General features: G+C 39.7%; 1 long non-coding RNA gene across 1 annotated transcript; it reads left to right on the plus strand.

Annotated features, from left to right (window-relative positions):
- Window positions 1–411: 411 nt before the first annotated feature.
- LOC122462466 lies at window positions 412–24,738 on the plus strand. Its single transcript, XR_006285009.1, has 3 exons — window positions 412–2,381; window positions 16,477–16,546; window positions 24,202–24,738. It is a non-coding gene; the product is annotated as an uncharacterized LOC122462466 (long non-coding RNA).
- Window positions 24,739–26,248: the final 1,510 nt, after the last annotated feature.

Raw genomic sequence — 26,248 nt, forward strand, 5'->3', positions numbered from 1 at the left:
GATAGCTCATTATATTTGAAAAACCTATACTGTGCCAATGGAAATGTTGTATGCTATTTTCTTGTTTGTATCTATTATATTTAAATAAATTTTAGTAACAGTGATAAAGCAAAATAAATTAATCTAAAAATGATATCAAAAGAACAACTGTAATTTTTTTCCAGTCTCAACTGGGACCACAGATCCACTAGGAAGTCCACAGTGCTCCAAGCAATAGAAGTACAGAATTTCATCGGTGTGCAATGATTGAGACCCTCACAACAGGCTGGATGAACAAAATGAGTTGTAAATGGAATGGCAGGCATTAGTTTCTCTTTCTCCATTGAAGATAGATGTTTGTGTTTAAGTGCCATTTAAAAGATCTCATAAAATACGTTAGTTACCTATTATTTCATAAACGATGCCCAAAATCATGGTTGTTGATTTAACTACTTCAGAGGGAAGTATTTATTAATCTAATTTCCACTGTTTTCTATTTCCTATCTTCTTTTATCCCAGAAAACTACCAATCCCAAACAACCATATTAAGTACCAATTAAGGAAAGATTTGTCATTCCAGCTCAAGACCATTGAACTGGGGCTGGAGCTACATATCTCCTAGCTTTCTGACAGAAATTATTTTAATTGGACTTTTCCTAACAGCATTAAAACAAACCTTGTGCTGCCAGGGAAGGAAGATATGACTCCTCAGTCAGATAATTTACTTTTTTTTCTTCCTTACCATAAATCTTAGTATGAAGATTATTAGTAACTTAAGTCTATTTTTTTTTAAAAGGCATCCAACTGTGACCACTTTAAGCACTGAAAAACTTCACATGTCAAGTATAAATGTCCTGTTGCCAGTTGATTTACTTTCACACATTTGTTGCGTGTTTTAAATATTTCTACACAATTTAATTTCTATCTATTTAAATATCTAATTTTATTTGGATTTTAAAATGGTCCTGATTAATTGGTCTGTAATGCAGTTTGAACTCAAAGATGTATAGATAAATTAAGCATATTATCCATGTTTGACTAGCTACAGCTATCAAGAAAAAGATGCATTTCCTGGGGAGGTTTGTTGATATGCCTAAAATCCAACCAAGTCTGATTCTAGTTGAATGACCTTTTTGTCAGAATTTTGTGGAGAAGTTAAAATCCACCAACACAGAATCTGACTAAACTCTGGATAAGTTTGTTTGGAACCCTGGGTGTTTTCCTTACAGAAATGTAAATTCTTCCAGAATAGAAGGGTAAGTTTTGCAATGTTTCACTAATATGGGTGTGTGGTGCCCCAGAATTTCTAGCATAGCCTGCCCAGTGCTCCATGTGGTTAAGTAAACACAGCATGGGTGTTGGGGCATGTGGCCAATGCTGAGGCCAGGATGAGGCTGGGAGGAAATAAGAGCAAATTCCTCTGAAATGATCTGACAGGAAATGACAGAGTGTCAGCCTTCTATAACCATACTCAGAGAGAGAGAGAGGGCGGGAGAAGTTCTTCCTAAACACAGAGTGGTGCCAGATCTCAGTAGGTGAGGATGATGAAATAATAAAGCATTTCCCGTGTGTGTTTTTCATTAGTCCTATTTTGTTTTTCTTCCAAGTGCTGTGGAAACAGAACAGAAGCCCATGCTTCAGCCAGGACCGCAATGGCCTCCTCCCGTGGGAGTAACAGCTGCACAAATAGGAGGGAAATCCTCAGTGGAATTGCTTCCAACACCTTTCTAATGGAAATAATGATTTGCAAAACCCAATTTATGCCTCTGCCACATAATTAGTAGCCAAAAGAACTAAAGATTAAAAACACTGTTCCAAGTCCCAGCATCTTTGAATTTGGCAAGACCTTAAATATTGCACTCTGTGTTCCAAACAGGTTGCCTATATGTGAGCATTGCAAGGAAAGTCTTAGTCAGTTGAATCAAGCCCTTGAATCAGTCAACACTTATTATGTGGAAATTAACCAGTTTGATGTCAATTAGTGGAAATTTGTTAGCAGGCATACCCTGTGGGACAGTTTATTTTGAATTCCGAATACTCTTTATTGAAGCCAGCTAAGATAGTTGATGTGGTCCCTGACTCCTTCTTTAAAAATCAGAGTAGAATTAGTTAAGAAACAGCTAAGAAACACAGAAAGAAAAGGCTACATCGAAACACTCTTCAACACTCAAAACCTACCGCTCCAAAATATCCTTTGTTGAATGGGCATAAGTGCAAGGAAATCAAGATCTGATTTTCTGTTTTAAGAAGGAACAGAAGTATTAGATGCCTGTTCTGTATTTGTCAATATTGAGCACTGGATGGGAAAGTCAGTTGTTCTAACGACAATGCTCAAAACTAGCCACATGCTCACCTTAAACGTTTTCCATCTATAAAGCTGGTGTTACTTTCCCATCATGTTGGTAAGTATATGCTTTATACTACTACATACAAACTGTGTGTGTATGTGGGGGAGGGTGAAACAGCTATGAATGTGGAAACTATCATGGAGACTTGCTGCACTGAGAAAGTAATAAAAGAATAAAGGAAGCAATAAAGAGCATGATCCTGCTCCCACTGAAACTTATTTCAAGAGTAGCAGGCTCACAGCCTGTGAGTAGGAAGAGCACAAGCCAAAATAGTAGAGTAAATACAAGGCATCCCAGTGATTAATAAGGTGCTCAGATACCATGGTGATGAGTAGTGTAAAGAGGAGATAAATTCCACTCTTCCAAGAAATGAAGTGGAAATGAAAACCATGGAAATATATACTTTATATCTTAACATGAGAATACAAAACTGAGATCATGGCAAAAATGTTGTTTTGAACTATAGAGGGCAACAAATACCACTCACCTTGCTCCAAGGAATGGGAATGTGAGCTGGTCAGCCAGACATAAGGAGGGTTTTGGTCAAGGATGGAGAAGATCTGGAGGTTCTCTCGCTTTGCTTTACATTATTGTACACCTTGTGGTGGGGGAGGAGCTGTGTGAATGCTCAGCAGCCTCTGATTCCCTGAAACAAATGAGAAGTCCACTTCTATGGCTGCTGGACCCCCCAACAGCCATAGAAGTGGACTTCATTTGTTTCAGGGATTTCTTTGTTCTCCTAGACTGACTGCCATATCTGACATCCACTTTTCCCTTCACCCTGTGATTTAGTTAGTAGTTGTATGTTTAGTGCTGGATTTTTCCCAAGTGTTGAGTTCAATAGCATTTTGGGGTTAGGAAGGAATTTTTTCCGTGATGCCAAAATTGCAGAGTGGGCTTTTGCAGCTTCATCTCAGCAACCGAAAGATCATGGTTTCTCGTGTTATGCATGTTTATGTCTCAACTTTTGCAGGTATCCACTGTGCATTGTGGCCTTTTCAATGCCTTGTTAGCAAACTGATGACCCAAAGGAAGTTTTGGGTGTGGTATGTTATGCAAGGCAACTGAGAGTCTCAAAGCTGAATGGGGATTGAGGCTCCCCTCATCTGTAACTGTAACCCTCACATGAGAAAGGCATAGCCAGGGAATGCAGTTGCAGAAGTATATCCCTTTATTAAGGACAGAGGTAGTTTGACAGCTTTCCTTCTATATATGGCTTATGGGGCCCTCTTTTAGCAGGAGTGAGGCCAGGTATAGAAAATTTGCACTGGATAGTTATGTGCTAAATAGTTGGTGGTTGATATGACTTCCCTTTTAATTCCAATTTGTTGTTTAAAATTAATAAAGTTGTTGTTGGGACTCCCTCCAAAACCTTTTCCACCCGGCTTATCCAGAACATCTCGTCCTGTTCTGGTAGAGCACTTCATACAGTTTTCTGGGATACAAAACATTTAGTTCGACTCTAGATTTCGTCACTCATGTTCCTTTATTTGGCATACAGCAAAGCTATGCTGAGTTGATTAGACTCAGGTGTAGGGGGTAGTTTAGGGCATACCACATCCAAAGTTACACAACAATCTCTTCCTTTATTTACATATGACACTGCATTTGCTACACATTACACCACACCTTTTAGAATTGGCTTGGTTACTTTGCAGGAAAGAATCCCTCTACAGCATGTTGTTCACATGGAACCTGATCTTTACATTCCGGATTTATCTTATTCATAGTCCCTAGCATCCAGGTGCTGCTACTTATTTTAGCTAGCACAGCCATCCTGACTCCAGCGTACTGTTTGTCAAGCCTGTATTTACAACTTAACCTTCCATTCACCATCCCAATTATGCCCACTAAGAAATGAGGCAAGAAATTATGTCAAGCCAGGCCTACAGTTTTAGCATCACCTAATATTTTAACCATACATAGCTGTGTCCTGAGTACTAGTCCTATGTGGCAAGATCAATAATATACTATCAAATTAAATACTAGGATTGTGGGCTTAATCTAGAACTCCTTGCACAAGCACAACAATGCTAATGAACCCAAGGGTAGGAAGGAATAGGGCCTTAATAAACAAACAGATGTGGAAAACTCCCATTGACTTCAAAGCCTGGATTTCACCTCTAGTCTCTTCCCTTCACTGCTCCTGCCAAACTCACAGTAACTGATCACATAATACTTAATGTGATGCTCTTGTATGATTGGTGTAGTTAGCAAAGCCTTTCCACAAACAAATATCGATAATATTGGCATGGTTGTAGTTAAGAACTGTTACCTAGTTGAAGTTGCTCTTTAAAATTAAGTGTTCTAAAATGTTCCAAATATTTTTACATTGATAGTAATAAAGTTCTGCTTTAAAATTTACAAACATTTATTAAATAAGCCATTCAAAGTAGTGCAGTACAACACTTCCAGAAGTTGGCAAAGGAGGCACCACTGTCAAAACATAATGTCTTTTCTTTGATACTGATAGGGGTTCTGTAACCTACATGATCAATGCAATTTATCACCAGATTCAGGCAGTGACAGCACTTACTTGAGCACAGCCTGATAAAGTTGCAATTATCTTCTTTGGATACTGCTTGCCATCCAAGCTTCTACAATTTCACTAGTAAGGATTGATTCTAAGACCAGCACACTGTTTGGGTAACGTCATGTTTACGTGTGGTCATAGCTATATTCAATTCTCTATCATCACTGGAAAGACAACAATCACATAAAATAGACTGGGGTTTTCCCCTTTATGTATGTGAAGAAAGTTAAATTTCAAAAGTAATTATATTTTAAATGAATTAATTACATTACAATAAAAACACAGGCAAACCTTGCACTGTCTTAGACTTTACAAAAAAATTAAAAATATCTCCAATTCATTAATTTATCAGAGGATTTATATCTGTGTACTCAAACACATGAAGTAAAGGCTAGAGTGGAAAAATCAATTTAGATAAATGTAACATTTCACTTCAGATTTGGAAAGGTCATTCAACATCTTTTGTATAAAATGATCTTATATGCTGACAAACTAGAATATAGACACACTGGAATTTGGAATACTGGACCCATAGATACCATTATACAAGGCACTGGTGAGACCTCACCTGGAATACTGTGTGCAGTTCTGGTCTCCCATGTTTAAGAAGGATGAATTCAAACTGGAACAGGTACAGAGAAGAGCTACTAGGATGATACGAGGAATGGAAAACCTGTCTTATGAAAGGAGACTCAAGGAGCTTGGCTTGTTTAGCCTAACTAAAAGAAGGTTGAGGGGAGATATGATTGCTCTCTATAAATATATCAGAGGGATAAATACCGGAGAAGGAGAGGAATTATTTAAGCTCCTTACCAATGCGGATACAAGAACAAATGGATATAAACTGGTCATTGGGAAGTTTAGACTTGAAATTAGATGAAGGTTTCTAACCATCAGAGGAGTGAAGTTTTGGAATAGCCTTCCAAGGGAAGCAGTGGGGGCAAAAGACCTACCTGGCTTTAAGATTAAACTCGATAAGTTTATGGAGGAGATGGTATGATGGGATAACATGATTTTGGTAATTAATTGATCTTTAAATATTCATGGTAAATAGGCCCAATGGCCTGTGATGGGATGTTAGATGGGGTGGGATCTGAGTTACTACAGAAAATTCTTTCCTGGGTATCTGGCTGGTGAATCTTGCCCATATGCTCAGGGTTTAGCTGATCACCATATTTGGGGTCGGGAAGGAATTTTCCTCCAGGGCAGATTGGAAGAGGCCCTGGAGGTTTTTCGCCTTCCTCTGTAGCATGGGGCACGGGTCACTTGCTGGAGGATTCTCTGCTCCTTGAAATCTTTAAACCATGATTTGAGGACTTCAATAGCTCAGACATAGGTGAGAGGTTTATCGCAGGAGTGGGTGGGTGAGATTCTGTGGCCTGCATTGTGCAGGAGGTCGGATTAGATGATCATAATGGTCCCTTCTGACCTTAGTATCTATGAATCTAATCCTTTCAGGAACAAGAGCCTGATCTTGTTGACCTTTTCATGTGTATAGATTCTATTAAAGGCAAGGGAAGTTTTGATTCCAAAAGGACTACAGATTTTACCACTCAGAAACTAAATACCTCAGAGTTTTGCCGTCAAATCAATAGGGTCAAAATTTCACACCTGGAATATATGTTTTTCAAAGTTCCTTAGTTTTTCTATGTTATACACCAGTGATCTGAGTTAAGTGCATAGTTATCAATAGATAATGAAGCAGTACTTAAGCAAGTTTTGGTATACTTAACATGGAGCTACCTTGTAGTTACGGTAACTGTAGGTTGCCCTATTTTTCTGAAACTTCTGTGAGCCTGGTCTGGCAGTACTAAGACAAAGCTCCTACTAAACTCAGTGGGAGCTTTGCTTTAGTAAGCATAGGCATAGCTTGATTTCTATATTTGGGGGGGTCAGCGCCAGTCAGATCAATGGGGCTGCATGGGGGGGGGCAAATTTCACACCTGCTCAAGGCTTGCAGTTTGGGGGGGGGCAACGCCCCCTGTTCCCTGCCAAACTACACCCATGTTAAGGGCTTATGTAATTAATTTGTGTCACTTACAATTTAAGACTGGATGGTACTAGAAATATCAACAAAGTGGCCCAAACAGCATGATAAATAAAGTTTAAAACAAGCCTGTAGACAATTAATGCACTCTGTTTCTGAAGAAATAAAGGAGTTAATCAGACACACACACCCTTTTATGATTTTAGTGCCGAGTCGGATGACCATTGACATCAGTGCAAAGAGTTCATTGGCTTCAATGAATATTTAAAGTATACTTAATCCTGCCTCTGCATGGAGGGTGGAATGGACTAGATGACCGTGAGGTCCCTTCCAATCCCTACATTTCTATTATTCTAGTACTGGATCATTTCCATAGTTAACTTTTTCCGAGTGGATATATTTGTAATATTGTACATGCATGAGCCAAGGCAAGGAAAACTTTAAAAGAGAAAGTACATTTAAATTATATGTTTTCCAAAACAAAAAGTGTTCTGTAAAGAAAAACTCTGGATTCACTAAGATATGTTTCCTTAACCAACTACAATGTATTAATGTACACCTTCAAAATAAAACAAATAACCCTTCAAGTACTACAGTAAATAAGGCTTTATTCTGACTGCTGTCTGAATCAAACATATATGGCTTTGAGTATTTTTACCAAAAAAGAAATATGAAGAGGCACTGAGAGTAACATGTCCTCAGGGGGTATTTCCATTCAGATGTCATGCACTCATTTCACATATCATTGATGGCGCTGAGACTTCTGTGTAGAATACACAGAATTGTTTGATCTGCAGCATGGGTAAGCAGATATCAGCGCAGATCACAGAGAAGAATTTTGCCTTCAAACGCTTTTGGTCCACAGTTATGCAGCAACTCTCTAGAATGATCTCTTTGAGCCTTGTAGGGCCCCATCCAGTGTCGGCTGACATCAGTGGGAATTATTCCATTGACACAAATGCGCTTTGGATGAGGCCATGACTGTCCTCAATCAATTCACTGTGCTAATCTTCCCTGGCCACTAGTGGGAGTTCCACACAGGGAATTGCAGGTAGAACATACTTCAGAAGTACAGTTTGCCTCAAAGTGAGGGTGTTCATTATGGAGAAAGAAAACCCAGTTTTAAAAGTTTCATTTGGACTCTGAGTGGGAAAAAACGTTATTTATTTTCCCATTTCAAATTCAGGCTTCTTCCCCAGCAAATAGAAATAATCATCCACCATTGACATAGCAAGGCCCTTCTGCTATCTCTATCTCTATATGCACATGCTTACCTTTATGTCCCATTGAAGTCAAGCATATACGTAAGTGCTTGCAGGACTGGGGCCTCAGCACATGCTGGGCTAAAGGGAACAATATGTTGGAAGCCACTGCATTAATTGTGAGATGAAGTTTAAGAAGATATGAAAAGACATGAAATAAAAATATATGTAGCCGATTTTTAATTACCTTTTATGAGACAAAATCCTCCACTTTTATATTGTTTATATTTGTAGATAGTCATATCGATAGTGTAAATCAGTGGTTCTCAACCAGAGGTACATATACCCCTGGGGGTACACAGAGGTCTTCCAGGGGGTACATCAACTCATCTCAATATTTGTCTGGTTTTACAATGAGCTACATAAAAAGCACTAGCAAAGTCAGTACAAATTAAAATTTCATACAATGACTTGTTTATACTGCTCTATATACTATCCACTGAAATGTAAGTACAATATTTATATTCCAATTGATTTATTTAATAATTATATGGTAAAAATGAGAAAGTAAGCCAGTTTTCAGTAATAGTGTGCTGGGACACTTTTGTTTTTTATGTCTGATTTTGTAAGCAGGTAGTTTAAGTGAGGTGAAATTTGGGGTACACAAGACAAATCAGACTCCTGAAAGGGGTATAGTAATCTGGAAAGGTTGAGATCCACTGGTGGAAATAATCAACTGCTAAATACCAGGCCAAATTATTACAGTATATTTGGAAGTGTTATAGGGCCACCCCATCCAGAGCACCCTCCTGCAGCAGGCTACAGCATGACAGACATGCCCTCTGCAGTTTTCCATCTACCCAGAGTTGCCAGAATTAAGTCCACAGACACTCCCCAAGTATAAGGACAGCCCTCACAGGGTTTATTTACGATAAAAGTCACATGCATATAAATCAAAACACAAGTCCCACAACCATAGTCCAGATTTCCCTCAGCATAGTCCAGATACATGCACCATACAGCCCTAGCATCTCTCACCATACCCTAGCTCTCGTGTCCTTGTACCAGGACAGCCACCTAGGGTTGCCAACTTTGGCTGGATGAATTCCTGGAAGTTTCATCACATGACATTATCTTTAATTAAAGATTAATCTTTCATTCCTGGAGACTCCAGACTAAACCTGGAGGGTTGGCAACCCTACAGCCACCCAAAGCCTTCCAACTGCAGTGCAACCCCACTCTTCCCAGCAGGAACCCCCACAACCTCTGCTGGAAGCATCACTGCCTGGGGAGCGTACCTCACTTCCCCAGTTCTCTCTCTCTCAGTTCCTCTGGGTCCAGCTCTCTAGCCCATGGTGATGTCAGCAGGTAAACTCCTCTGTGGCTCCCCTGCCTTCAACCCTCTCCTGTCCCTTAGCTCCAGCTCTCCAGCTTAGAGCCAGCAAGCAAAGGGAACTGCTACTGCTCATCCTGTCTTCAGCCCTCTGGCCTGGTCAGGGATACCAGCCAGCAAACTCCTCTTGCATCTCTACTGCCTTCAATTCCTCCCTCTTCCCAGGGAGGGCCTGCCAAGTACTCTTTGCAGCTTTCCCCAGAGACCTGACCTACTCTACTCTAACTGGGACTCTCTTCCTCATGGGTCTCTCCTTGACCTTTTATAGGCTCTAGGTGCTGCACTACCCTCTTACCTGGCCACATGAGTGGACATGCACTATTACAAGGGAGCTGTACCTACTTCATTTACTGGGGCCAGCCACCCTGTGACAGGAAGTCAATGGGACTGTAAGCCAGTGCAGTGTACCCTCCCTGGACATAAATATTAATGTACAATATACTGAGATGTGTGATAGAACTATTACATCAGTCTTTTCTGTTTCATTTTTCAAGCTAGCAGATTACGTTAAGTGCCAGATCCTGCAAGGCCTCAGAGCAGAACTCGGGATCTAAGAAACATTACCAACTATAAGAAATAGGGGCCTTTATTTTTCCTATTGTGCCATTGGAATGAACTGCAAATAATTTTGAAATGTATTCTAAATGAAAAGAACAGGGCATCCTTTAGTGATCTCTCTAACTGCCTAAGACATATACAATAGTATATCATATCCATCAGTTTTTTAAAAAACAAAACAGTTTTTCTATTTTTATGACATAAGATAAGTGAAATCTGGGGAACTTAATACTTCTAATGTCTTTTTGATACTGTACTGTCCAGTCTGCATGTCTGCTCAAATAAATATGTAAATTATAGACACAAGGCAAACTAAAAACCTATTCCACAGTTCTTAATGTGTAGAAGTTTAACAATTAAGAAGAGGTACAAAGCCAAGCTATTAGCAAGGCACCTTCTTGCCACCCAGGTGACAGTGACACCTCTGTATAAGCTGAACAGGAATATTTAAGAGTAAAAAATAAAATAAGGTTAAAGATCTAACAAAGTGATTGCACACAAGGAAATGTAGACTTAAAGCCACCCTTCCATAGTTACTTATGTATTTCAGGAACCTTAGAACAGTGGGCTATTTTGCTCTAATTGGCTTAATGTTGGGTGTAGTATTTCAGTGATGACTGAGGCCAGCTTTTAGAATAATTTATTTATTAGCTAATAGCAACAAATAACTTCTAAAGTAAACATATTACTGGTGCTTCTATGATCTAGCCTGGCTCTGTTCCTTGTCCCAGTCTCAGCAGCTAGTTCCTGTCTCTGAGTCAGTCAGCAGGAAGTCGGGCAGTGCAGTGTTCTGCTTCAAACTTCGTGCTGAAACATATAATGTTTTGCAGCATGCTAGATACCTGCAATTCTTACTGTGCTCAGTAGAAGTTTCAGATGCTCAGCAACACCATAACAAGATTTATATGTGTGATAAAACCTATGACAGCAGAGCCAGTTAAACAAACTTACAACCATAATTTTGATTTTCTGATTTCATTAGTGAAACTTAGAAGTTTGATCTTATTTTGCGGTAGCAGTATGTATTCATCTCCCCTTGTTATGGATCAGTAATACATTATATGTCATTTCTATTAACTGGGCCAAAAAAGAACATTGTATGTGATTTATCAGATGATGTGAAGTCGTTTGTTTAGGATATGAGGCAATGGATATGTGCAAAATAATATCGATGAAAATACACAGAAGCCCTTAATTTCATTGTTGTGAAATTTAAGTGGCACTTCATACTTAAAAAAAAAAAAAAAAAAAAAAGGCAGGCAGATGCCACTGGGTATATATTTGGTCCAGTAGTGGGACTGACAGTCCTTCATTCACCATTTATACAAGAGTTTGAGAGATAAAGTATTATACCAGATAAAGAGGCCAAAATCATCAGTTTGGATGGGAAAATCCCCAGTAATGAGTAACTAGCATAGGAAGCTATGTGCAGAAGTGAACATCCCTTCTCTCCATCAAACCCCCACCCCCACCCCAATAGAGACAAGTTTATAGGCCTCAGAAGGGGGAAAAGGCCACAAGTCCTGACTAGTGAGAGGAATCTCACATTTCAGAGCAACGGCACAGAGGGCTAACCATTCTGAACTACTCCCTAAGTCTGCCTCCACTCCAGGCTGTAAACCTCAATACCTTAAATCTTCATAATTCAACCAAGCAGAAGACATCTAAAGCAAAATGTTACATGGACATCTAAGGCCTGAAACCTAAATAAGGATAATCAAAGCATAGAGAAATTTCCTTGTCATAAACGTAAGACTCCCTGGTGTGGAGAAAAGTAAATAAAAGAGTGATAATCTATGTAAATTATATTTTTTCTAAAATGCTTTCACTTGCCATGGCAATCATTGAATCAAATGGCAAACACTGACACATAATTTTCCTCTGAAAAATTCAATATACTGTATATCTCCAGGGCATCTTCTCCTTTCAGCTGAATGATTTATATAACTTCACACCACAAAAGAAGCAACATTCCCTAAATTCTTATTAATAATTGTCCATGATTAGTTATGGATACAAACAAACATCTGTAGAAGCACAGAATGCTCCTGGTTACATACATAGATTAAGTGAAATACTAGTATTTCCCTAATATTTTGTATCAAAAGAAATAGCTTATGGGCCTTAATTATAAGAAATCAAGCTGGATTCTCAAGGTCACAACAATATATATAATAATTATACCAAAAGCTACATTAAGGTTGCAAAGCCACATAGTCAAAAAAGTTAGAACATGCCAGAATTAAGCTTGTCCATGTAATTATAATAATATATTGAATAGATGTTCATTAATTGATCACTGTTCATCCTGTGCACTGAATGAGGCAGGGGACCTGTGGGGAAAACAGCATGTGATCATGTAATTAAAGACAGCATAATAATGCATATACACAAGGGGACTGAATTAAGGTTGCACAAACAACTTTAATTCTGGCATTTCCTAACTTTTGAGTGCTTGACTTTGCAACTTTAATAATGTACTTTCAATGTAGTTTGTGTATGTATCATTTCCTATGTTTTTAGGAACACAAACAGAAAAAAAAAACCAACCAGAAATTCCATCATATGGCATCATATTGATAACCACATGATCCACAGCAGGATTAGAACCTTTAGATCCACCATTCAGGTCTTTGCCTCTTGAGCACACAGAGTAACCGATAGCAATAGTAGGCTGTCATCCTCTGTGTGGACCAGCACTAGGGTGGAATGAAACACACACTTTGCCAGAGGTTTTCACAGATATTTACTGAAAGCACAGGAAGGGTGAAACTCAGGAATCTTGGGTTCCTTTACAGGCTCTGAAGTGGAGTGTGCTGTAGTGGGCACAGATTCATCTGCCCATTTTACACCAAGTTGGATCCCCTTCTGCCCCATCCCTTCAACTTGTCCCTGTCACAGTCCTGTCTCTTCCCCACTCTGCATCTTTGTCTCAGTCCTACTCTCCTTGACTACCCAGTGCCTGTAATCACTCCTCAGGATTCTCACCCAGTCTCCTTTTCCAGCCAGTCCCAGTCTCCCCTCCAGGTTCACTGTCCAAGTACCAGTCTCTCCTCCTCTCCACACCCAGTCCAAGTCTTTTTGCTCAGCCATTCCCAGTTACCGCTCCCAGCTCCTTGTCAGATCTATCTATTCCCTTCCTCACCCCACTTGCTCCCAGTCTTAGTCTCCCTCCCCAGACGACTCATCCAATCTCCGTCTCCAGCCCCCATTTCCTTTGCCCAGTCTCCCCCTCCCTGGCTCCTCAGCCCTGTGTCATTGCCCAGCCAGTACATGTTCTCCCATTGAACTTCAAGTCCTTCTCAGATCCGTTTCCCCTCCCCTGTTCCCATTCCCCACCACTGGTCCCTAGTCGCAGTCTTTGTGCAGCCAGCTCCAGTCTCTTTCCCTACCCCAGCTCCTTGCCCAGTCACATTGTCTCCCCACCAGCCAACTGGCTCCCAGGTCCCCCGCTCATTTCCTTTATCAGTTCCCAACCTGTCTCCTTGGCCAACCAGTCCCAGCCTCCCCTCCTAGCTCCTAGTCTCCCTGCCTAGCCAGTGCCAGTATCTATACCCAGCTCCAGTTCCAGTCTTATCAGACTCTTTGACCCACTCTAGTAATTTCCCTCCCCCACCCCTCCAGATTTTATCCCTCTACATTCAAATCAGAGGGCTTCCTTCTACACACTACCTGGGTGCCTACAGAGTGGGTCACTGAGAGTACAAGAGAGACAGTCCCTGCTCTCAATTTCAGTGCCCAGAAGTGGCCATTACAGGGAAAGACTGGCTTTGCCCCGAGGCTGAAGGAAACATGCTCAGTTGCTCTGTGGAGATAGCGCATGTGCAGTCTGGGCAGCACTAGGAGCTGAGAGAGGCTTGAGCATGCCACTGAGGATGAAATCTCCAGAGATTTTAGCCACTCCAAGTGTCTACTGAGCAGGTCTGAAATACAGTTTTTCAAAGGCTAAGTGCTGAAATTATGGCTCTGTGAAATGTCATTTAATAGTCTCTAGTTGTTTGAAAAAGACAAAAAATGAATTCCACGTTCGTTTCCTGAAAATATGTAAGGGAGAAGTTTTGCAGTAGAAAAATTGTTCTCGTGTGTTTTGTTAACAACATTCCAAACATTTATCATAAAAATGTGATAAGCTTGTAGGCATTACAAATGCATGTTGTAACTTGAGGAGAGATGTTGAAATAAAGTAGGAAGATGACAAGAGAAGACAAAAACAACAGAGCATGTAGGAGCTACAGCAGTGAGTTGGCCGAAATGGGGAAGAGACGAAGTCACCTGAATGACAATATACTGCTTTAGAAAAATGCTACTGCAAACTGAATCTATGCCTCTGTACTGGATTTGATTTCTAGAACAGCATTAAAATACACACAAAAGGCCAGATCCTTATAGCCAGCTTTTCTAAGCCCTTGTCAGGGCCCATTGCTCCAGACCCAGCAGTGAAATGACCAGACACATGGATGGATTTTAAGCAGCAGGCCACAACTATTAACTTAGACACAGGGAAGGGGCACTACCCACCCTTCACCCATACTCTCCTATACCAGACATTTAAGTGGCTCCAGTGCCGGTGTTTCAGAGCTCAATGACCACTGGGATCTGTCTGTGGCTCCAAAAGGCCCAGCTCACTAGCTCTGAACGTGCAGAAGGAGGCAGCAACAAATGCCACTCTAAACAAAATGGCCTCCCTACCACAGCTGCATACACATGCTAGAGCCTTTAATAGCCCGGTCAGGGTCTCCACTGTTATGGATAACCTGTTGTTCTCTCCTGGACCACGTTTTAAAAGCGTCTGTACTATGAAGTACCCACATGGCGTACCAGTAGCCAGTTCTAGAATATAGTGGAGGGAGCCAAAGACACAGTGTATCCCACCACCAGGTGTATAAGTATGGGCCATTTGTGACGAAACTCTTCCTGTGCCCTAAATTCTGTGAACTCTTATAGGCCCACTGAGTCCACAGGGCAACTGAGTCCTCACTAGTCCCACAGCTATCCAGGTTCCAGAGGCATTGCCCATCCATCCCTGCGGACAGGCGGGGTGATAATCTGCCATCCTGAAATTGAGATAGAGCCCCAGCAGCACTATTATCCACTTCTGGGACAGGCAGTTCATGAACATAAAACTCTGTATAAAAAGAAAGGATGTTTAACCACCGGCAGTGTAAAACGAAGGCCCTCACCTGCCTCATGCTTCAAGCATTCTTAGCCAACGGTCTACTCACAATATGGAGCACGGATCAGTTGTCGCTCCAGATATAATGACTGCTGCCACTACAGGGGAAAAAACCTCTAGCAAGGTGACATCCCCAAAGTGCCCTGAGCCACCCAACTTTCTGGCCACCTCTGAGCACATCCCTTACCTTGAAAGTAAACCCCCAAAAACTCACTCCTCAAGGTGTTGGATTATACCTGCAGCTTGGCCTTGAGCAACCAGTCTGAACACCATATTGAAACCTATTAAACTCCTCCAGAAATCTTTCCCACATTTCTAAATCTTACTTCATTTCCCTGGTGATTCCTGTAAAGTGGAGAGGTTTTGTTGGTTTTTTTGAGGTGGGGTGGGGTGGGGTGATGCCAGATGGGCACAGAATGCCTCACCGGGCACCACCACTCAGCACACAAAGTTTAGGTGTGCCCCAACCCACACTCCATCATCCTGAGAGAGGACAGAGCATTCCACCCGGCCCCTTCAGAGTGGTTCTCTGAGTGAGCACATGCAGGACCACCAGTCATACCCTTGGCCAGAACCTCACAAGCCGCCTCCTCCCTCCTCCGACTGGCCAATGACTCTAAGAAGGGAGGGAGGAGCTACCCAGTGTCCCTCAACGAGTATCTCCCTCCCTCACTGCTGGAGCTGTTCCTCTTCACTACCAGCCCAATCAACTTCCCCCAGCCATTGAGGTGTGTGGGTGGCATTTCTGACAATAAGGGAGCACTGAAGTGCAGCAACATCTTGGCCATATCCCTTTTATCTCTGCTATTCCCATCCTGCGCAGGGCAACAAAGATGGGGTAGGGGTATGATCGGGTTATACATGTGGTATACTACATGGGAATTATCCTATGCAGGTAAACCAACTTTTCATCTGCTTTGTACCACTCAAGCAGTACAAAGTAAGGAGAATAAGAGCCCGGATCTCCCCCAACACGTGAGCCACCTTCTCAGGTGAATCATGCTATATTTCCCCTCCCTCCATCTTAAGTTTCATAGAAATTAAATCTGCATTTCTTCAAAGGCCATCCAAATGTACCCCTGCAAGTTGTTCTTGTTGCTTTTGAAATTAGGCAACAAATACACATCCTGATTTACAAATAAGAGATCTGTGGCATATATATATTTCTTCCATGTAATTGGTTGTCTTTTAATCCTGACCTGAATGTAGATCATTCTTCATGCACAGCTTCAAATAGCCTTTGAACTAGGATTTTTTGTTGTTGTTACTTTAAATGATGAAAAAATGCCCTCTTATTTTACAGCTCACATCAGATGCACCAAGATGAAGAACAGTGACAACATAGTTGTTCACCCATAACCCCAGGACATCAGGTAAACTGACAGTGTGTAATTACAAAGAGGTGATATTAAGTTAAAACATATCGCTAAAGTAGTGCTATTGTGTATGCATCCCTTGGTTTTCAAGGCAGTGTTTAAAATAAAAAGCCTTCACTGAGACAGAAAAACTGCTGTAGTTATATCATAACACACTGAGTTTCAAACCTTTTAATGAAAGACATAATTCTTCTGCTATCTGCATCACACTATATTCTCATGCAAAATACTTTAATGCATAGTGTAAATTATCTAAGACTTTCTTAGTATGTATTACATTTCTTAATCATATTGGATGTCATGTTGCAAAACAGATTGCTCGGGCTCTGTATGCGAGGAGGGTCTATATTTCAAAACTGAGGGGGGCTTTTTGTTTATTTTTTAAATGGGCAGTATTTGTTTCTAAATGCATATGTCATCAATGAAGCAAAAACCGTTTTGTCCAAAATGGCTTAGCATTCTAAGTTTTTTTACCCAAAACCCTCTGAAGCCTGGAGATGTGAATACAGCATCTGGATGATCCAGTTTCTCTGAATTTCAGTATAAATATTATGGCCATATTTGGAGCTGAATGAGGTGGAATTTATCTGAGCTAATGTTTTCAGCCACATTTACCCTTCCATTCAACAAGCTTTTGGTGCAGTCACAAAGATGGTGGTTTTCTTTTTCTTTAAATAATTAATCCTATTTCAAGCAGGGCACTGCAGTTGCCAGCTTAGCAAATCACTTTGTCCAGGCTAGGAGAACAGGAATTGCACAGTATTAGAATGTAAATGGCTGAAATCTTCATTGGAAAGGTCTGAACTTTGAATTATATGCCAGGTCTTATTGATGAGACTCTACAACCTGGTGATGCAACATGCTATCTGACTGACTGACATATACGGTTGATTGGCATCTGGTGCATGCTTACATGCTGTGCAATGAAAGTGCTAAATAAATCTTTTTATACATGCTGCATTCTGAATTTCATATGTGGCTTCCTAATTTTGAAAAACTCCAAGATAACAAACAATTTAGTCTCAGCACCTGATTCTCGGCTGTCTTGATCTGAGGTAGTCATTTATGCCTGAGCAAAGCAAGAGTAAGATGTTACCAAATCAGAATGGCAGAATTTACACCATGGGCATAGTTGGGGAGGGCATGGGGGGGCGTTGCCCCCCCAAACTGCAAGCCATGGACAGGTGTGGAATTTTCCCCCCCACGTGTGACCCCACTGGCCTGATTATGGCTGCCCCCCACGCAAATATAGAAGTCAAACTATGCCTATGGTTTACAGTGGTTTACAATCTTTCCAGACTACTGTACTTCTTTCAGGAGTCTGATTTGTCTTGCGTACCCCCAAGTTTCACCTCACTTAAAAATAACCAGCTTACAAAATCAGACATAAAAATACAAAAGTGTCCCAGCCCACTATTACTGAAAAATGGCTTACTTTCTCATTTTTACCGTATAATTATGAAAAAAATCAATTGGAATATAAATATTGTGCTTACATTTCAGTGTATAGCATATAGAGCAGTATAAACAAGTCACTGTCCATATGAAATTTTAGTTTGTACTGCTAACTGGTGCTTTTCACGTAGCCTGTTGTAAAACTAGGCAAATACCTGGATGAGTTGATGTACCCCCTGGAAGACCTCTGTGTACTCCCAGGAGTATGTGTATCCCTGGTTGAGAGCCACGGGTTTACACAGATGTAAATGAGTTCATAAGGTGCAAGGCAGTGGGCAGTAGGGCCCTCAGAGCTTGTGGGCATTTGGCATGGACACCTGGGAACAGGACATACAAATAAATACTAACAAAGCCCTGATCTTGTATTTAAAATTGCATTATCCATGATTTTTTATCTTTTTAGATAGCTCAGACATGCTGATTATATCAGCTCTAAAGACTGACTTGATTGTTGTTATATTTTTGTCTGTACGTAAGACAAATACATATAATTACAAACAATCAGCCAAATTCTTAGAAGTCATGAGCACCCACCACTCCCACTGATTTCAGCCTCTCAAGATTTGGCTCAATATTATTTCAAACTGTCAGTGTTCTTGAAATCAGTTACTTTGAATTATGGAAAAATGCGGTTATCTAAAAAAGTGTCATCACCAACAATGTTCCTTGACCAAATTCTCTTGGATAAATGGTTCTACAATAGCTCAGACAGTATTACTGTGGGCCAAATATTATTAATCTTCATAAATATAGCCTGAAAACTGAAAATTGTAAAGCAACATGTACCTGTTAAGAATGAGCATTTATAGAAAGCATGTAAAACCCAGTTTTGATAAATATAAAGCTTTAAAATTAATGTCTTATAATGAAATATAGACCAAAGTAATGAAAGTCAGAGACAACATCAAAGGTTGTGACACATTTTTGAACACAGCACAAAAGGCTCCAATAGGAACAACTTGTATATCTCTTGGTCTTTTATTCAGTCTGGATCAATCACTGACTGATGCTTGTAGCAGTTATTCATGACCTGTCTGGTGGCGTTATGACCTTTTCTATTTTATTGTTTTATTTGATGTTTGTGGTATTTTATATAATTGATTTATGCATTCTGAGATGTTTGGGAGCTTTCTAGTAATATACAACAGTGCTTGTCTGTCTATAAGTAATGACACATATTGCAGTTACTGTGCCTTCTTGGCCAGGTCACCATTGTAAATAAAACTTGTTCTCAATAGACTTTTATGTGGTTAAAGATTTTGACTTCTTGAGTGATTGATTGAAAGGAAAACGTTTGCTAACAGTCTACTGAGTGAACACACAAAAAAGTATTATTTATATCACTAATCCAGAAAAAATATTTTCAGCCTTTTAAAATAATAGGATAAAATGTAGCATAAAACCATCCAGCTTCTGTTTTGTTCTGCTGTCTATATTTCCCACATTGCATGTTTCATAATGTCTTACTTTCCTTTTACATTCAGTAAACTTCATTGTGTTTCACATAGTTCATTATGGTACAGAGGAGGAAGTATCTCCAGTGTGGCAGATTTTATCAGAAAATATACTGGAACTGTCCTTTTATTTACTTTTCCTCCTCTCAAAACCCTATGTATTTTTTTAAAATCAGAGAATGCATAGAATTGGAGTGAATAATCAGGCTGCATAAGTGGTGAAGTTCTCCTGCTAGTCAAAGGAAGTTCAAACTGCTTTTCATGATATGTGGGTTATACAAAACTATCTGAGTCAACTGATGCCTGCTGTTTAATCAAGAAACATGGACCAGGCTATACTGTAGAACCTCAGAGTTACGAACTGATCAATTAACCACACGCCACATTTGGAACCGGAAGTACACAATAAGGCAGCAGCAGAGACCAAAAAAGCAAATACAGTACAGTTGTGTGTTAAATGTAAACTACTAAAAAATAAAGGGAAAGCAGATTTTTTCTGCATACTAAAATTTCAAAGCTCTGTTATGTTAATGTTCAGTTGTAAACTTTTGAAAATAATTTTTTTTCAGTTACGAACATTTCAGAGTTACGAACAACCTCCATTCCTGAGGTGTTCATAACTGAGGTTCTACTGTAGTTATATAATACTGAAAATTAATTGTAGAATGTACAGAGAGTGGATTTTCTGATGTTTGTACTCTGAAACTCTTTGGATTTCTTTTGCTCAGCTTCCAGAGAACCTAATCATGATATAGAAAACGAGCTGTTCAGCACTGTTCATACACAGTAAAGGTTCAAGGCTTTGGTAATCTTCTCCTCACTAGCACCCATTCATATCCAGATTCAGAGATTTCAGGGTCAGAAGGGACAATTGTGATAATCTAGTCTAATCTCCTGTATACCACAATCCACAGAACTTCCCCAAAATAATTCCCAGAGCATCTCTTTTAGGAAAACAGTCAATCTTAATTTAAAAGTTGTCAGTGATTGAGAACCTACCATGATCCTTGGTAAGTTATTCCAATGGTTAGTTACTCTGTTAAAAATTTACACCTTATTTCCAGTCTGAATTTGTCTAGCTTCAGCTTCCAGGCATTGGATCATGTTATATTTTTCTCTGCTTGATCAAAGAGCCCATTATTAAATATGTTTGCCAGGAAGATACATGTAGACTAATCAAGTCACCTCTTAACCTCTCAGTTAAATAGATAGAGCTCCTTGAGTCTATCACTATAAGGCATGTTTCTAGTCATTTAATCATTCTCTTGCTCTTCTCTGAACCCTCCCCAATTTATCAACATCCTTCTTGAATTGCGGACACCAGAGCTGGACAGTGTGCCAACAGCAGTCACACCAGTGCCAGAAACAGAAGTAAAATAACCTCTCTACTCCCACTCAAGATTCCCCTGTTTATGTATCCGAGGACTGTATTAACTCCTTTGGCCACAGCGTTGTACTGGGAGCTCATGTTCAGTTCATTATCTACTACGACCCCCAAATCTTTTTTGGAACCAGTGCTTCCCAGGAGAGAGTCCTGCATCCTGTAAGTATGGCCTACATTCTTTGTTCCTAGATGTACACATTTACATTTAGACTTATTAAAATGCATAGTTTGCTTGCACCTAGTTTACCAAGCAATCCAGATTGTTCTGGATCAGTAACCTGTCCTCTTCATTATTTACCACTCCCCTAATTTTCGGGTCATCTGCATTTCAGTGATGATTCTTCCTTCTATATCATTAATAAAAGTATTAAATAGTGTAGGGGCACGGACTGATCCCTGTGGAATCCCAGTAGAAACACATCTGTTTGATAAGGATTTTCCCCTTTACAATTACTTGGATTTTGAGTCCTATCGGTTAGCCAGTTTTTAATCTATTTACTGTGTGCCATGTTAATTTTACATCTTTCTAGTTTTTTAAAATCAAAATGCCATGCAGTACCAAATCAAGAACATTATAGAACGCAAAAGAATATTATAGATTATTATGTATAAATTATCATCAATTGAATTTGTAATCTCATCATAAAAAGATACCAAGTTGGACAAGATCTATTTTCCATAAATCCATGTTGACTGGCATTAATTATATTACCCTCCTTTAATTCTATATTAATCAAGTCCTGTATCAGCTGCTCCATTATCTTGCCCAGGATCAATGTTACACTGACAAGTCTGGTCATTGTGTAGACCCTTTTTAAATACCATCACTATGTTAGCTGTCTTCCACTCTTCTGGTACTTCCCCAGTGTTCCAAGACTTTTGAAAAAAATCAACATTTGAGAGTTCAGCAAGCACCTCGCTCTTTTAAAATTATGGATGCAAGTTATCAGGACCTGCTGATTTTAAAAACTTTTTTTTAACTTTAGTAGCTGCTATTTAACATCCTCCAGACACTAAAGAAATGGAAAGAGTTATCATATATGATCACATCTGCTGTTTCCCCCCCAAATATAGAACAAATATTAATTGAACACTTCTGCCTTTTCTGTATTACTGATAAGTCTACCATTTCTATCTACTAATGGACCAATACCATTGTTAGGATTCTTTTTGTTCCTAATATACTTTAAAACTCCTTATTGTCCTTAACTCAGCTGGACATAGATTTCTCCTTGTGTCGTTTTGCTTCCCTTATTAATTTTCTACAATTCCTATCTTCTGATTCATATTCATTACTATGAACTTCCCCTTTCTTATATATAATTTTTTATAGATCCCTTCACTTCCCCTCTAACCCAGGTCAGTTTTTTTACCATTCCAGCCTTCCTCAGTTGCCCATAGTGTACATGCTCAGATAAATCTTTCACATTGACAAGGCAAGCCTCTTTCTGGATTACACGACAAGGCAAGCTTCTTGCTGGATTACAATCTCAGCAGTGAATTTGTCCTAAGCTTTTACTTCTTTATACTTTCCTGAGCCCTGCTAACATATATATTAAGGTTCTGGACCATGATCTGAGTTGCTATTCTTCTATTCAAATAGTCAAGACATTGGGTTTACATCTCATCCCCCAAAAATCAATACTTTCAACAGCACACTGCTTTCCCTATAGCACTGATCTTGGGCACTGGCTCAGAACCGACGCACAGAGAAGAGAGCTACTTACTGTATGATCTTGGGTTTTCCTCAGAGGACTCCCATACAAGTACTGACCAGGCATGACCCTGCCTTACTTCAGAGTCGTGACAAGATCCCAGCCCAAGGAGTTATTGTAGGCATAGGTGCTGGAACTATGGGTGCTGCTGCACCTCATGGCTTCAAGTGGTTTCAATCATATGCCGGGTTTACAGTTTGGTTCAATGGCTCTCAGCACCCCACTATACAAATTGTTCCAACACCCCTGATTGCAGGGTCATTAATCAGTGTCTACTTCTTCCCTCCCCTCCACCCATGACTTAAATATCTTAGGTTGAAGAAGCACTAGCAGGAGGAAAAGACTTGTTTGAAATATAAAGAAAGGAGAAGAGAAGGTCAAAACTTCACTGAGTGAATCACCTCAACTACAAAACAAAATTGCTGTTAATGTCCTGTTTTAATAATACATCCCATAGGGAGAGTTCTTACCCTTAATTCAGTACAGTGGGTTGAATTTATCCCCTGTATAACCTCATTCACCTACAGAAGTGTAACATTAATGGAGTTGCAAAAGGGATACATATGAATATGGCCAGGTATGTTTGTTAATTTCCATCTAGTTACAGCTTCCAGGATAGCAATTTTCTAGAGTATAGAATTTGCAGTAATTACGTGGAAATTTTAGGAAACTACTACTTCTACTACTCTCTTTGTCAGGGAAAGGAAGGAGACTCAAGTTCATTTTTTCTATTAAGCTAAATAGATTTAAATAGATTCTCCTTTGGTCCCCCAAAAGTGGCGGACAAAATAGTTAAGTCAAACTGATTTTCTTGCTATACTTTGTAGCCACTTCTATGGAATAGAAGGGTTAAAAAATTACATTCAGAGGCTTCCTAACTACACTTTTATTTATCAAGCTACAACACAAAGTTAAATGGTGGAACAGGAAAGAATCAGATATGCAACAGAAGGAAAGAGGGAGAAATAATTTTTAAAAACCCCTGGCTTTTCCACTAGCTCGTCAAGTGATCTATCAGTGAGCTAACGGGGCATCTCGAATACCTGAAGAAGCTTTATTATATTTATCACCCATCACTCTTTATATCTTCCCTTCAAGCTCTGATATAAAATTTTAAGTAGAGATAAGCCAAACTATTGTCAAAAGAATTAGGTGCTCTTCGACACTGGAAAACCTCCGGATACCTCTGGGTTGAATGAGTGTTTTGATTTTTTTGTGGCGGCCAACTAGTGGCTGAACATAAAGCACAGTCACTGGGCTGGATCCTTGCATTCCTTGCACACAGACACACACTATCTTTATGTAAGATGTGAGACTCTGCTAGATACAGTTAGGTTCCAGGTTCTTTGCTCAGGATTTTGGTATGCACAAAAAATGGAGGATCAAGCCCTTAATTATCATAACCTCACATCTGGTGACTGTACTCACCCTGTTTGCATTGTATACATGACCACAACTGTGATTCAAAGGGCTCTGGCTGTCCTTAGGCAGAAGCTCTAGCAGGGACTTTCCCTCGGGCCAACCCATTAGGAACTATGCTCAGATCACCTTAGCTGGAAGCTACCTTTGTTTGTCCATATCTTGTTCTACCCTCACTGATTTGGTTTTTGTCTCTCTCTCTCTGGTGGAATTAATCAATGAAAGCATCATTCCAGGAATGGTGGGTGTTATGGTACTGGGAAGATGAATTGGCTGTGATGTCAGAATCCTGAGGAGCACCAAAGATGGATCAGATACTACACAACTTACCCAGAAAGACTGGCATGTGACATCACTCTGAATGAAGTCCAGGAAATAATGCTTCTAGAAATTATGCTTCCTGAAGTGAAGTCACAGCATTTGAAAACTCTGATTGTCAGGAATGATGATATCTAGTCCCAGAAGTACCACTTCCTTTCATTCAGAGTCCTGGCATACGTATTGGCAGAACAGCAAGTTGGAAGGCTGAAAAACCCAACCATATCTCATCTAAGGAACATACAGTTTACCATACCAGATTGGACCAATTATCCATCAAGACTGGAGTTCTGTCTTGCTAGTGGCCTATGTTTGATGCTCCGAAAGAAAAACAGCTGGCCAATTATGCAGGGTTCGCCATGGTGGAAAGGGGGGAGGGTTACTTCATATCTCTATGGTAATCATCACCCTGATTTATGCAGTTTGATTGCCCCATTCTAGCAAGTAAAGCTACAAATGTTATTACTGGTCATAAAATTATGCAGCCCTTTAAAAATCCTGCTACAGTATTTAACTCTTTGCCCTCCACAGTTTAACTGCTGTATAAAGTAGTATTTAAAGTTTATTTTTAAATCAAATGTAAGTGTCTGAAAACTTGGTAGGCCACCAGTGAAATTAAAGCTATACACTATACCATTAATTTTAATGACAGCTTAACAAGTTTTCAGAAATTTGCTTCTTTATTCAAAAATATTTAACAAACTACTAAGTAAAGCTGAAATTAATTTGTCAATGGCAAGCCATACCTTTGGTTTTACTCATATTTGCTTACCACTAAAGACTATTTACTTCCAAAAAAGGCTGCATTTCTCTGTGTATGAGAGACTTTTGCAAATCCAAGACTGAGGCATCTGGCTAGGGCCAGAAAGAGCATGCAGTACACCATGCAGGCTCTCCAAACCACTCTGCCTATGTACCTCAATGCTAACTTGCTGTACCTGTGGTCTGCTTGTTACTAAGCCTGTCCAGTTCAAATAATAAGTATTATGCAAATACCACTGATAGTTTTGGGATACGAACAAGGGCCCACTGAATTCAGAAATGAGGCAATCAAACTCACTTCATGTACCTGACCATTGAACTCAGGACTCTCTGTTAATGCTTTAATTTTGTCCCACAAAGCTTTTCTGAAAATTGTTTAAATAAGCTTCCTTTACAGAAAGAGAAAGCATGATGGGAGAAGGAACAACATCTTTAATTAGAAAAATTCAAATCAGCTCTTAATTTAATTCACCACACCAGCAGCCATGATTAGATCTGCATCATGATATATCTCCAATACAATCAATTTTCATAAATGCAAACTTTCCTGAATATGGTTCTGATGTATCCTGACATTTTAAAATATGTCCTATTGTCCTTTTCTGTGCAGCAGACCAAGCACAGAGTGTTCAGTCCTATATCACTGTCACAGTGGTATTAGACCAGATGGCTGCTTCCTTGCAGAATCAAGAATTAGAGATAATTTATGCTGTTCACTGTTATTAAAATGTAGAAATATAAGGAGTCTGTAGCATCCATACATGAAAAGCAGCTCAGATCCATCAGCAATACACTGGTGAAAAGGCTCTTTATACTGCTACCACACTCTTAAGAATAAAGTTTCATTCCATGGAGCTGTGGGCATCTGTTAGGCCAGCTGACTGTTTCTTTTGCACATGACATGTTGTAGGGCTAAACTGATCTAAGATACAGGGTTACTTTGTTAGGGAAACATATTAAATTATCATACAGTGAAAAAATCTACGAGCCCCTTTGTTTTTTATTTTCTTGGAAAACAATTGTATGAACATTCCTATTAATATTTGTGGGGGATGGTTGTTTGTGTTCATAAAGAGTTAAAAATTGAAGTTCTATTTATCCACAGGCTTGCTAAACAGTCCTGAAGGAACTTCTCCATAATAGGATATATCCAAAGACTTAGAAAATACTTCTTAGGTTGAGAGCTACAGAA

The sequence above is a fragment of the Chelonia mydas genome, chromosome 11 (genome assembly GCF_015237465.2).
Source record: "Chelonia mydas isolate rCheMyd1 chromosome 11, rCheMyd1.pri.v2, whole genome shotgun sequence".
In the NCBI taxonomy this organism is placed as follows: domain Eukaryota; kingdom Metazoa; phylum Chordata; order Testudines; family Cheloniidae; genus Chelonia; species Chelonia mydas.